Source organism: Pelophylax lessonae (genome assembly GCF_965119305.1).
Source record: "Pelophylax lessonae genome assembly, chromosome: 10".
NCBI lineage: Eukaryota > Metazoa > Chordata > Amphibia > Anura > Ranidae > Pelophylax > Pelophylax lessonae.
The window spans coordinates 204679868-204691893 of record NC_138777.1 but is presented as its reverse complement, the minus strand read 5'-3'; positions in this window follow the sequence as shown (position 1 = coordinate 204691893).

Sequence of the window (12026 nt, the reverse complement as noted above, 5' to 3'; positions counted from 1 at the left end):
TCTACCATCACCATACCAGTCTCTCCTCAACAACACCATAATAGTCCCACTGCCATCATCCTAATAGCCCCTCACCATCACCATAACTGCCCCCCCCCCCCCCAATCACCATAATTGTCCCTCTATCATCACCACTGTAGTCTCTCCTCACAATTACCCCAATAGTCTCCCCATCACAATTGTTGGGTAATTCATTCTCCAAGTTTACAGCCACATCCCTTTGGCTTTTATCAGTTTGGTTTGTTTTGCACAGAGCAGGATCTCCAGGAGGAGGGGAGAGAGCAGAGTGCTAAAACCAGACTTGGATGACTCAATTGTCATCATTTTTAAATTGAGAATGAGTTTCTCCACAATGGATGTAACTACAGAGGTTACAGTTGGCCTATTTTAAAGTTAATTTACTGCTTGTTAAAGTGGAACTGAACTCAAAATGTCAAGCTCTGTTAAGTTGTACAGCACATTAAAAGTTGTTAGTGGCTTTGCCCACTTTCCTGAAATCAGGAATAATCCTGTATACTGTAGTTGCAATATGTGAGATGTGAATTCCTTCTGTTCTAAGAAGCCATTGCTGTGCTCTGCAAGGGCTCACTGGTGGCTTTGTGTTTTCTTTTGTCCCTCCTCACTATCACCTTCTGGGTTATATTCTCTCATGTCCATCACATATATAAAATAATAATCATTGTTATGTTCTAAAGGTGAGTGTCTCACAGAGCAGTGCAATGGCAGCATAAGTGTACAATTTCTACATAATTTCACAATGCGCTACAGCACAATGCTTAAAGTGTTACTAAACCCACAACAGTAAAATCACTCTGTATATGCTGTAAAGCATGCTTGTTATGCTCACTGTGGAACCTAAGGGGTTAATCCTGCACATTGTGTAAAAAGGCTGTTTGATCCTGTCTTCTCTGATCCTCCACTTCTTCCACATTTCCCAATCCATCTCCTAATAAGACAGAGCCTTGGGGGCACTGTGCACATGCTCAGTTTGGAGCCCTCTAATAATTGTATTTAACCATTTATGATCTTGGCACCAGATCTTTTTTCTTTTTCATCAGGTTGGTGTGTATTGCTAGAGAGTTTTTTTTATTGGGAGGGTGCATGTTATCAGCACAGGGCCAAGTAGCACAGTCTAGACAGAGGGTCAGGGGTCCTGCAGCCTCATAGGACAGTCAGAGTATAATGAAATCTTCTCCTACAAAAGGAGGAACTCATAGTGTAGCAGTATAAAACTCCACCATTTATTAACGTGGTTGTAAACCTACCTTTGAACTTTTACCTATAGGTAAATCTTTAATGAGGCTTACCTATAGGTACTGTAAATATCTCATAAACTTGCACCGTTTAGGAGATATTTACATTGCATGCAGCCGATGGCATTATCAGCGCACGCGATCTGAAGAAACGGCTGCCAGGTCCGTCTCTTCAGAGCCCTGTGCCGTGACCGCCGACTTTCGCGCGCATGCACGGGAGTGACGTCACGCGGCTCCGGCCAGTAATACAGCCGGAGTCTGCAGACCCGGAAGGAAGACGGGCAAAGATGGATGCACCTGCCAGCGGGGACAATGCGGGGTTCGTTTGCAGGTGTCACATAATGTGCTAGTATTACTAGCACATTACTAGCACATTATGCATTTACACAGGGAAGAAAAAACGAAAAAAAAAACCTAGGAAGAGTTTACTTCCTCTTAAGGGTCCTTTCACACGGGCGGTGTGCCAGACGGAATCCGTTTTTGTTCAGTGGGGATCGATCCGCCGATCCCCGCTGAGCAGGCAGATGACAGCTCCGTCTCCGCTCTGTGTGCGGAGACAGAGCTGTCAGATCCCTGCTCTCCTCTATGGGAGATCGGATGAAAACGGACCGCCTGTCTTTTTTCATCTGATCTTATCCGATCCGATCCTCCAGACGGATGAAAAATAGGGTTTCCATCCGTCCGGACAGGATCGGATCGGATAGCAGCGAGTGTCAGCGGAGATGTCTCTGCTGACCTCTGCCGCTCCATAGGGCTGCATGGAGCATCCAAAAAACTGAAACGGAAAAACTGACAGGTGGACCTGATCGGAAAGCCCGTGTGAAAGGAGCCTTATGCCTCGTACACACGCATCGATAGTTGGCCGTGAATTTTCGGCCAACGTTCGATCGGCCGATTTTTGGCTTGTTAGTGTGATGCTTTCGACAACCGACTCCGACTTTTTGGCCGAATAAAATCTGGTGTGCAGGCTATAAAATTTTTGTTGGCCGTCAACACAACGGCCGATTTTCCGTCAGTCAGTACAGATTTCGGCAGACAAAAATCTGACGAGCAAGACTGGGCATGCTCAGAGAAGAAAAAAACACACGGAAAGTAAACCAGAACATGACATCACTTCTGAAGTTGGTTTTTGTTGGCCGAGAAAATTTGTGTGCAGTCTAGAGCACATTTCAACCAACACAACAACACTGGACATCGGTCGGCCGATAATCGTTGCGTGTGTACGAGGCATTAGTCCCGGTTCACATTTGTGCGATTCGGGAACGCTGCGAATATACAGCGTGTTCCCCCATCGCATCCGCACCCCTGACAGTTCACACTGCCATATGCTATACGCAGGGGGTGTCAATTAAAAGTTAACGACACCCCCAGTTGAGATCGCATATTGCAGTGCGATCTGCAAGTTTGCACAGAATCGGATCGCACTACTGTGAACCACCATGCGATCCGATTCTGCTGCGGATTTAAAAAAAAGCGTCCTGTGCGTCTTTTAGTGCGATTGCGGTGTGAATTCAGCCATACAAACTGTATGGCTGAAATTTGCACCGCACAGAGATCGCATGTAATTTAGGAGCAGTGCGCTCCAAATTACATGCGATCTCTGTGATTGCACTAATGTGAACCGGGGCTTAAGGTAAAAAAATCACTCACAGAAGGCAGGTAAAACAAAGCATGCCCACCCTGGCGGGGGTGATTATGTTGCCTCTGTTGCTCCAGTTTACACGTTTCTTCCGATAGGACATCATCAAGGGGTATAGAAATCCCAACCATATACCCCTTGGCAACGTTCTATCGCATGAAATGCGTAGGGTAATCACGCCCGCCAGAGTAGTGACTGTGCTTATCTGTCTACATGTCTGGATATCTATAAATAATTTATTTCCACATGTTGGTGTTTTTTCATATTTATTTTTATGTTTTTATGTAACTGAGTTCATTTATTGACGCACTGGCACTTTATATGATAGCGCAACACAATTTTATTTTCACACAATTTTATTTTCAAAGAGGTTTCCCATTTGTTTGATAGTTTTTGTTTTGACACCTGGCACAATCCATCTCTGTTTTTTAATTTTTTAATTGCTCCACACTGCCTTCAGCTACAGAGGTCAGTGAGGGCTTATTTTAAAGTTGGTTTACTGTTTGTTAAGAATATGTATTTAAAAATTTTGAATATTTATAGCCAGGCCATAGTTCTTATTTAGTCCCCGTTCACACTAAGGCGACCTGGTCGCCTCACAGGTCGCCGTAGGTCGCCTTCCATAGGGAAGCTGCGGACCCGTTCTAATAGGAGCGACACAAGTCGCTCCGACTTAGAAAAAGGGTCCGGAGCTTCTTTGGGGCGACCCGGAGCGACCGTCATAGACTTCAATGTTATGAAGTCCGTGGCGGCCTCTCCGAGGTCGCGGCGCGCTGCTTTGCACCACGACCTCGGAGGTCGCCCCCCCCAAGTCGGATCGCCCCAGTGTGAACGGGGCCTTAAAGTTCAACTGCAGCCCACATTTTTATTTTGTTTTGGTTAAACTAATGAAAGAAAATACCTTTGTTTTATTGACTGAGATAATATTCTAGAGGACTAGTCCCAGGCAGGGTTTTTTTTTTAACCACTTGACTGCCGAAGATTTACCCCCTTCATGACCAGGCCATTTTTTGCGATACAGCACTGCGTTACTTCAACTCACAATTGCGCGGTTATGCAACGCTGTACACAAATAAACTTTATGCCCTTTTTTTCCCCCACAAATACAGCTTTCTTTTGGTGGTATTTGATCCCCTCAGCGGTTTTTATTTTTTGCGCTATAAACAAAAAAGCCTGGCAATTTTGAAAAAAACTTAGTTTTTTTTCTTATTTACCTTCTGCTATAGAAGGTAGCATTATGATATATACATATCCCAAAAAATGTAAAACAATCAAATTTCTTCATAAATTTAGGCCAATATTCTGCTACATATTTTTGGTAAAACAAAAATCCCAATAAACTTATATTGATTGGTTTGCACAAAGGTTTTCGTGTCTACAAACCATGATATATATACTGGATTTTATATTTATAATTTATTAGTAATTGCGGCGATCAGCGACTTATAGCGGGACTGCAATATTGCGGTGCACAATCGGACAATAACTGGCACTTTTTGGGAACCAGTGACACTAATACAATGATCAGTGCTAAAAGTATGCACTGTCACTGTACTATTGACACTGGCTGGGAAGGGGTTAAACATCTAGGGCGATAAAATTGTTAAATGTGTGCATAGCCAGTGTTTTGGTGTACTATGTGTGGTGCTTTTACTAAGGGAAGCAATAGATTTTACTCCCTGCTTTGCGGGGAAAGAAAATTCATCACTTCCCCGCTGACAGGACAGAGCTCTGCCTTGTGCCTGCCTGTGTGTCTTCCCACAGATCGGCAGGTGCCAGCGATCATTTATTAGCCGACACTCGCTGATTGGCATCTGCTGTGTATAATTACAGCACAGCCGGGTAGGTGGCGGCACGTGCGCATGCCCCCTAACCGGAAGTGCAGGATCACATACCTAGGACGTGATCTGGTGCAGGAGAGCTGTATATGCCGCTGTATATGTAAGCGGTTAAGGATTAAGTAAATGGGCTAGTGAATGCAGTTAAAGAGTCTAATACTAGTAACTCAGCTTGAGATAGCAGTGTTTGTCACGTCATGTTCGGAGTTTAGGTAACAAGCTGTGTTAGCTGTGAGCTCTTAAGTCCAGGGATAACTTGGACTTTGTTGTGATTACAGAGACATGGTTCAGTGATACAAAGACCTGTAAAATAACTATGCCTGGGTACACGACTACGTACACGCTATACAGGTCAGAGAAGAAGGGAGTGGAGCTGCCAATTACATGAAGAATGACCAGAAATCAACATTACTTCACAAAATAAACAAACTACTGAAACCCTCCACGTCTGCTGTCCAACCAGAGAGGGACCCCCCCCCCCCCCCTCCCTCCAATTGTGTAGTATGCAGGACAGTCTGAGAATTATGATGACCTGTTGGTTAATGAGAAAACTCAACAATGAAGGGAGAGATTTTAATCATAGGTGACTTTAGCATACCATCACCACATGGCATTAACTGGAGTTCATTTTTTGCCCTTTTGGGAGTGTTAAACTTGGGTCCCTCCCAGCAGCGCTCAGAGGTTTCCTTGCTGACCCCCATGGTACTACTCTGCCCTGTGCTGTGTCCTGTACTCTGCCCTGTGCTGTGTCCTGTACTCTGCCCTGTGCTGTGTCCTGTACTCTGCCCTGTACTGCGCCCTGTACTGTGTCCTCTACTCTACCCTGTACTGTGCCCTGTACTGTGTCCTCTACTCTGCCCTGTACTGTGTCCTGTACTCTGCCCTGTACTGTGTCCTGTACTCTGCCCTGTACTGTGCCCTGTACTGTGCCCAGTACTGTGTCCTTTACTATGCCCTGTACTGCGCCCTGTACTCTGCCCTGTACTGCACCCTGTACTCTGCCCTGTACTGCCCCCTGTGCTGTGCCCTGTACTGCGCCCTGTGCTGTGCCCTGTACTCTGCCCTGCACTCTGCCCAGTACTCTGCCCTGTACTGTGCCCTGTACTCTGCCCTGTACTGTGCCCTGTACTCTGCCCTGTACTCTGCCCTGTGCTGTATCCTGTACTGTGTCCTGTACTCCGCCCTGTGCTGTGTCCTGTACTCTGCCCTGTACTGCGCCCTGTACTGTGTCCTCTACTCTGCCCTGTACTGTGCCCTGTACTGTGTCCTCTACTCTGCCCTGTACTGTGTCCTGTACTCTGCCCTGTACTGTGTCCTGTACTCTGCCCTGTACTGTGCCCAGTACTGTGTCCTTTACTCTGCCCTGTACTCTGCCCTGTACTGCACCCTGTACTCTGCCCTGTACTGCCCCCTGTGCTGTGCCCTGTACTGCGCCCTGTGCTGTGCCCTGTACTCTGCCCTGTACTGTGTCCTTTACTCTGCTCTGTACTGTGTCCTGTACTCTGCCCTGTACTGCGCCCTGCACTCTGCCCTGCACTCTGCCCTGTACTGTGCCCTGTACTCTGCCCTGTACTGTGCCCTGTACTCTGCCCTGTACTGTGCCCTGTACTCTGCCCTGTACTGTGTCCTTTACTCTGCTCTGTACTCTGCCCTGTACTCTGCCCTGTACTGTGCCCTGTACTCTGACCTGTACTGTGCCCTGTACTCTGCCCTGTACTGTGCCCTCTACTCTGCCCTGTACTGTGCCCTCTACTCTGCCCTGTACTGTGTCCTGTAAGGAGGCGGAGGTCAGCGGGAGAAACTGCTGGGCACAGTGGGGAATGAGGTCCACTCCTGGAAGAAACGTCAGCATTATTAGGATTGTTTTTAGAACAGCTTCGGTGTGGCAGGAGAGTTAACCGTTTACATTCTTCTTTACCGGAAACTGGGAGTTTGGTGGCAGGGTTGCTTTAATTAAATTCTTCTCTCAAGTTTTAATTGATCTTTGTAACTCCATTGAAGAGATTTCACCTGACTTCTTGTTCCTGTGACAACGGGACGTGAAATGAGGGTGGTGGTGGTCACTGGGACAGGAAGGCTCAGAGAGTAATATAAAAGAACAAATGTGTTTTGTTACAGTTTGTATCCTTAATGAAGAAATTTCACCAGTTGAGACACAGACTATTACAGAGGTTCCATTCCCACCCCTCCCCCTCCTCCAGTTAGGCTTTGAAGGAAAGTTGTACTGTTGAAATATGGAGCTGCCATCGTTGCCCTCTCCTTCCAAAAATACCGGTTCCCTGGAGACAGAGGTAGCAGAGGAACTGGCTCAGATAAAGCTTAATAAAGCAATAGTTGCTATGCTTGTCCAGAGTCAATGACCCAGATGAAGTACACAGATGAGGATTCTGACTTTGTTTGTCACATTCTGGTTTCAGGTCAGTGACAGACACGGCCAGGAAACTGGTATTATTAGAAGGGATCAGCCATTCCATCTTCAATGTTCCTTGTTGGTCCCCAAGCCTTTTTCCGCAGAAGCCATGGTTTGCATGCACTGCATTGAAGATGGCCAACAAGCATGAAACAGCTGTGTGCAGTGTGGAATGAATGGCTCTATAACAGGGGGTCACCAAACCTTTCAGTACGAGGGCCACATTGTGGATTTTTCAAATATTTGTGGGCTGCAAAAAATTAGTTTCATAAAAGACTCCTTTACAACCAAGAGTGCCCACCCACGTCCCTCCTTACATCCAAGAGTGCCCATTAGAGTCCCTTCTTACATCCAAGAGTGTCCATCAAGTTCCCTTCTTACATCCAGGAGTGCCCCTCTGAGTCCCCCTTACATCCAGGAGTGCCCATCAGATTCCCCCTTACATCCAGGAGTGCCCATCAGAGTCCCCCTTACATCCAGGAGTGCCCATCAGAGCCCCCCTTACATCCAGGAGTGCCCATCAGAGCCCCCCTTACATCCAGGAGTGCCCATCAGAGTCCCCCTTACATCCAGGAGTGCACATCAGAGTCCCCCTTACATCCAGGAGTGCCCATCAGAGCCCCCCTTACATCCAGGAGTGCCCATCAGAGTCCCCCTTACATCCAGGAGTGCCCATCAGAGTCCCCCTTACATCCAGGAGTGCCCATCAGAGCCCCCCTTACATCCAGGAGTGCCCATCAGAGTCCCCCTTACATCCAGGAGTGCACATCAGAGCCCCCCTTACATCCAGGAGTGCCCATCAGAGCCCCCCTTACATCAATGAGTGCCCATAAGAGTCCCCCTTACATCCAGGAGTGCCCATCAGAGTCCCCCTTACATCTAGGAGTGCCCATCAGAGTTTAACTTACATCCAGGTGTTGCCATTAGAGTCCCCCTTACATCCAGGAGTGCCCATCAGAGTCCCTCTTACGACCAGGAGTGCCCATCAGAGCTCCCTTACATCCAGGAGTGCCCATCAGAGCCCCCCTTACATCAAGGAGTGCCCATCAGATCTCCCCTTACATCCAGGAGTGCCCATCAGAGTCCCCCTTACATCAAGGAGTGCCCAGAGTTCTCCCTTACATCCAGTAGTGCCCATCAGAGTCTCCCCTTACATTCAGGAGTGCCCACCATACAGTATCTCACAAAAGTGAGTACACCCCTCACATTTTTGTAAATGTTTTATTCTATCTTTTCATGTGACAACACTGGAGAAATGACACTTTGCTACAATGTAAAGTAGTGAGTGTACAGCTTGTATAACAGTGTAAATTTGCTGTCCCCTCAAAATAACTCAACACACAATCATTCATTTGTAAACCGCTGGCAACAAAAGTGAGTACACCCCTTAGTGAAAATGTCCAAATTGGGCCCAAATAACCATTTTCCCTCCCCGGTGTCATTTGACTCGTTAGTGTTACAAGGTCTTAGGTGTGAATGGGGAGCAGGTGTGTTAAATTTGGTGTTATCGCTCTCACTCTCTCATACTGGTCACTGGAAGTTCAACATGGCACCTCATGGCAAAGAACTCTCTGAGGATCTGAAAAAAAATTGTTGCTCTTCATAAAGATGGCCTAGGCTATAAGACGATTGCCAAAACCCTGACACATGCCATGCCACACCCCTTACAGTAGAATTATTTAAAAAAAAAAAAGATTAGGTAAAGAGGTTGTAAACCCTCTCTTGGAACTTTAATAAGACTTACCTATAGGTACTGTAAATATCTCCTAAACTTGCACCGTTTAGGAGATATTTACTTTTAATGCAGCCGATGACGTCATCGTGCCGCTCCTTCAGAGCTCCGTGCCGTGAACGGCGGCTCCCGCGCGCATGTTCGGGAGTGATGTAATTGCGCCCCCGGCCAATCAGATGGCCGGAGGACGGGAACCAGGAAGCAGGACGGCCAAATATGTCAGCCGTCCTGTCGCTGAGTGGGCGGTACTGCGGGGGCTTCGTTCTAAGGTAAGTATTTCATAATGAGCTAGTATGTGATGCATACTAACTCATTATGCCTTTGTCTTACATAGTTTTTTTCATTTTTTTGGGGAAGGTTTACTTCCTCTTTAAATCTGAAAGTCCTTTTTTTACCACTATTTTTCCTTTATACCGGCTTTACAGATGCGGCAATTTAGAAATTGGAGAAAAAGTTTAGTATTGAGACACATTATATATAACTATATAGATCAGACCAAAATGAGGGACAAATAAGGAGGAAAGAGGGACTTTGTTCGAAATCAGGGACAGTCCCTTGAAATCAGGGACAGTTGGGAGCTTTGCGGTTGAGATTACAGGTGTGAGGGTAAAGTAACATCACAAGGATCTCAGCCTGTAGGCAATTGCAGTCTATTGTCTCCACTGCAGGTGGCGCTCATCCAAAGCGGCAATGCAGATGGTGGAGGTCGAGAGGAACATTATTCCTCTATGGTTTCCTCGGTCACAGAGAGGCAGCATCAGATTGGATGCTGGCACCCTATTTGATTTTGGTGGCCATCTTGGGTCAGGCAGAGTCTATTTAAACCCCTGGCTCCCAGGATTGGCGCGCAATTCGCATGTGACTAGGACAGAGACAGGTCACAGGGACAGTGTTTAGCATCAGGGAGAGGTTCCAGATGAGAAGGGAAAGTGCAATGTCCCCAGCCATGGCTGGTTGTGATTTAAAGAACTGCAATTTAGTATACAGTTCCATATCTGCAACTGGACTCTGAGTGTTTTCTGCAGCCTCACCACGCTACCACGCTGCACCTGCCCACAAGCCGATCGATTTAGTGATGTCACAGTGGTGCAGGTGACTGCGGCTGGGGCACCCAAGTACACTCTACTTTGAATGCAATAAGGTGTAGATAATCACAAAGTAATAATGTATATTTAAAGGAAACCTGTAAATACTAGTTCCCTGGCTGTCATGTTCACCCTTTGGCCCTTTTCACACAGGCTTTCCGATCCGGTCCGTCTGTCAGTTTTTCAGGCGGACCGGATCAGACGCTCCATGCAGCCCTATGGAGCAGCGGATGTCAGCGGAGACATCTCTGCTGACACCTGCTGCTATCCGATTCCGATCCTGTCCATAAAATCAGGACGGATGGAAACCCTATTTTCCATCCCTCTGGCTGATGGGATCGGATGAAAACGGACAGGCGGTCCATTCTCATCTGATCTCCCCATAGAGGACAGCGTGGATCTGAAATCCGGACGGATGGAAACCCTATTTTCCATCCGCCTGAAGATCGGATTGGATAAAATGGTATGAAAACGGACTCTGTTTTCATCCGATCTCTCATAGAGGAGAGCACGGATCTGACCGGTCTGTCTCTGCAAAGTAAACGGAGACAGAGCTGTCATCCGCCTGCACAGCGGGGATCGGCGGATCGATCCCCGCTGAGCAAAACGTAGTCCGCCGGGCGCACCACTCGTATGAAAGGGCCTTTGTCTTTAAATATTCACATTAATTTCCTGTTCAGTAATTCAGAACTGGTGTTGGACTTTTCCGGAGTGCATAGATTTTAATTGCACAGATCAAAGGAGTGAGCAGAGACAGCGCTGTAGTGCACCAGCAGGGGGAGCACCCATACCTGATTCTGCTGCAGGAAACACAAGTGCTGGTTGCCTGGAAACAGGAAATGGAACACTTCAAATAGATACATTTGTAGCCAGTCCAGGTGTGACAACTGGGAGCCGGATATCCAGAATGAGATAAAACATTGTCAGCAATCTCACTTTATTATTTACACTACAATTATAATTTTCAGCTTTTTAGGTAGAGTAGCTGAGGATAATCCATTAATGTCAGGAAGTGTGAAGGCCAGAAGATGACAGCGGAGGGTAAATATGGCTTCTATTAAGGAAGAGAACAATCCTCCGATTTACACTCACCGGCCACTTTATTAGGTACACCTTTCTAGTACCGGGTTGGACCCCCTTTGGCCTTCATTCTTGGTGGCATAGATTCAACAAAGTGTTGGAAACATTCCTCAGAGATTTTGGTCCATAGTGACATGATAGCATCCAGGGGCGTAACTACAGGGGTTGCAATTGCAACCGGGCCCCATGCTCGAAGGGGCCTGTGCGGCTCCCCTGTACACCTGGATTGGAGGGGCGGCAGGGGTAGCATGTAGAGAAATCCCTGTCCTCCTTTTTCCTCCTGTAGCTGCAGGAGGAAAATGGAGGAGATTGGTTCCTCTGTATGCTGCCCCCGCCACCCCTCCTATACAGTTTACTTGTGTTCTGCTGTCTCTGGGCCCCTGTGTCCAGCTGCGGGACCATAATAAAGGGCCCCGCAACTAGAGTAAAGGGCCCCAGGATCAGTGGGAAGAGCTCCAGGCTTGAAGGGAAGGGCCCTGGCCAGGGGTCCAGGTGCCCTTCATGGTTTCTTGCACTGGGGCCCTGAAGGTTCTAGTTACGCCTCTGATAGCATCACGCAGTTGCTGCAGATTTGTCGGCTGCACATCCATGATGTGAATCTCCCATTCCACCACATCCCAAAGGTGCTCTATTGGGTGAGATGTGGTGAGTGTTGAGGCCATTGGAGTACAGTGACCTCATTGTCATGGTGAAGAAAGCAGTGGTGAGATGATTTGAGCTTTGTGACATGGTGCATTATCCTGCTGGAAGGAGCCATCAGAAGATGGGTACACTGTAGTCATAAAGGGATGGACATGGTCAGCATCAGCAACAATACTCAGGTAGGCCGTGGCGTTTAAACGATGCTCAATTGGTACTAAGGGGCCCAAAGTGTGCCAAGAAAATATCCTCCACATCATTACACCACCACCACATACCTGAACCGTTGATTCAAGGCAGGATGGATCCATACTTTCATGTTGTTTACGCCAAATTCTGACCCTACCATC